At 47.7% G+C, this 2528-nt stretch overlaps 1 pseudogene; it reads left to right on the top strand.

The window, feature by feature from the left end:
- Positions 1-437: 437 nt before the first annotated feature.
- LOC147736648 (18S ribosomal RNA) lies at positions 438-2498 on the top strand (annotated as a pseudogene).
- The last annotated feature ends 30 nt before the right edge of the window (positions 2499-2528 follow it).

Here is a 2528-nt window from a genome sequence, read left to right as displayed (position 1 = left end):
GAATATTTATTTATTTATGTATTTATGGCCAAGTAATGAAAAACATGCGTTTTTAAGGAAAGGTAATGAGTTATTACTACTGTGATTTTTGATTGCCCTGATCTTGATCTCAGATAAAACTTATTTATTTGAATCAAGCATATTGGTGTGGTCTCAGTCTTTTCGTGCATTTATTGTCTCAGCGGTTGTGTGTGCTGTGTAGTCACTTAACACCTATGCTTTGGGTGCCTTCCTGCTCGGGCCAAGCTACCCCCAGGGGACCTGGTGAACTCAGTTCCTACACTGTGACTCGGCCTGCCTCTCCCTCCCGGGGGAGACTGCTGGGCCTGCCGGTGCCCATGCGGCTCTCCACTAGCAGGCTCCCGAGAGGGAGGGGTGCGTTAAGGTTGCCGGTCGGGGAGATGAGCACGCGGCCCCACCCCGTCAGCAGGTGCGGCTACCTGGTTGATCCTGCCAGTAGCATATGCTTTTCTTAAAGATTAAGCCATGCTTGTTTAAGTATACACGGCCGGTACAGTGAAACTGTGAATGGCTCATTAAATCAGTTATGGTTCCTTTGATCGCTCCATCTGTTACTTCGATAACTGTGGTAATTCTAGAGCTAACACATGACGACGAGTGCTGACCTCCTGGGATGCGTGCATTTATCAGACCAAGACCAACACGGGCTCGCACGTCCGCTTTGGTGACTCCAGATAGTCTCAGGCTGATCGCACGTCACAGTGACGGTACATTTGGATGTCTGCCCTATCAATGCTCAATGGTACTTTCTGTGCCCACCATGGTGACCAAGGGTAACGGGGAATCACGGTTCGATTCCGGAGAGGGAGCCTGAGAAATGGCTACCACATCCAAGGAAGGCAGCAGGCGCACAAATTACACACTCTCGACTTGGGGAGGTAGTGACGAAAAATAACAAAACAGGACTCTTTCGAGACCCTGTAATTGGAATGAGTACACTTGAAATCCTTTAACGAGGATCTATTGGATGGCAAGCCTGGTGCCAGCAGCCGCGGTAATTCCAGCTCTAATAGCGTATATTAAAGTTGCTGCAGTTAAAAAGTTTGTAGTTGGATCTTGGGATCGAGCTGGCGATCCGCCGCGAGGTGAGCTACCGCCTGTCCCAGCCCCTACCTCTTGGTGCCCCTTTATGCTCTTGACTAAGGGGCCGATTCACAGAACTAACTTAAGACAAAATCCTAAACTTACTACTTTTGGTATTCACAGAAGTTAGGATTTTGTCTTAAGTTTGTCTTTAGACAAACTTAAGACAGACTTAAGACAAAATCCTAACTTAAGTCTGTCTTAAGTCTGTCTTAAGTTTGTCTTAAGACAAACTTAAGACAAAATCCTAACTTCAGTGAATACCAAAAGTAGTAAGTTTAGGATTTTGTCTTAAGTTAGTTCTGTGAATCGGGCCCTGAGTGTCCTGGTGTTCTGAATCGTTTACAATTAGAGTGTTCAGAGCAGGCTGGTCACCTGAATACTTCAGCTGGGAATAATGGAATAGGACTCCGGTTCTATTTTGTTGGTTTTCGTAACTGGGGCCATTATTAAGAGGGATGGCCGGGGGCATTCGTATTGTTCCGATAGAGGTGAAATTCTTGGACCCGTGCAAGACAAACCAAAGCAAAAGCATTTGTCAAGAATGTTTTCATTAATCAAGAACGAAAGTCGGAAGTTCGAAGACGATCAGATACTGTAGTAGTTCCGACCATAAACGATGCCGACCAGCTACATGGCGAAATTTTTCCCATGACCCGCCGAGCAGCTTCCGGGAAACCAAAGTCTTTGGGTTCCATGGGGAGTATGGTTGCAAAGCTGAACCTTAAAGGAATTGACGGAAGGGCACCAACAGGAGTGGAGCCTGCAGCTTAATTTGACTCAACACGGGAAACCTCCCCCGGACACGGAAAGGATTGTCAGATTGATAGCTTTATCTCGCTTCTGTGGGTGGTGGTGCATGCCATTCTTACTAGTTGGTGGAGCAATTTGTATGGTTAATTCCGATAACGAGCGAGACTCCTCCATGCTAACTAGCTACGCGACCCGCAGCGGTTAGTGTCCAGCTTCTTAGAGGGACAAGTGGCGTTCAGCCACACAAGATCGAGCAATAACAGGTATGTAATGCCCTTAGATGTCCGGGGCTGCACGCGCGCTACACTGAATGGATCAGCATGTGTCTACCCTTTGCCGACAGGTGCGGGTAGCCCACTGAACCCCGTTTGTTATAGGGATTGTCGATTGCAATTATTTCCCATAAACGAGAAACTCCCAGTAAGTGCGGGTCATAAATTCGCATTGATTAAGTCCCTGCCCTTTGTACACACTGCCTGTTGCTACTACCGATTGGATGGTTTAGTGAGGCCCTCAGATCGGCCCCGCCGGGGTCGGCAACAGCCCTGGCGGAGCACCAAGATGACAATCAAACTTGACTATCTAGAGGAAGTAAAATTTATAACAAGGTTTCCATAGGTGAACCTGCGGAAGGGTCATTAACGGCGGAGCCACTGACGGCACTAGCCTGA

This window comes from Lissotriton vulgaris, chromosome 1_2, assembly GCF_964263255.1.
Source record: "Lissotriton vulgaris chromosome 1_2, aLisVul1.2, whole genome shotgun sequence".
NCBI lineage: Eukaryota > Metazoa > Chordata > Amphibia > Caudata > Salamandridae > Lissotriton > Lissotriton vulgaris.
The sequence above is the reverse complement of the archived record's forward strand: the minus strand, read 5'-3'. Positions and strand labels throughout refer to the sequence as shown.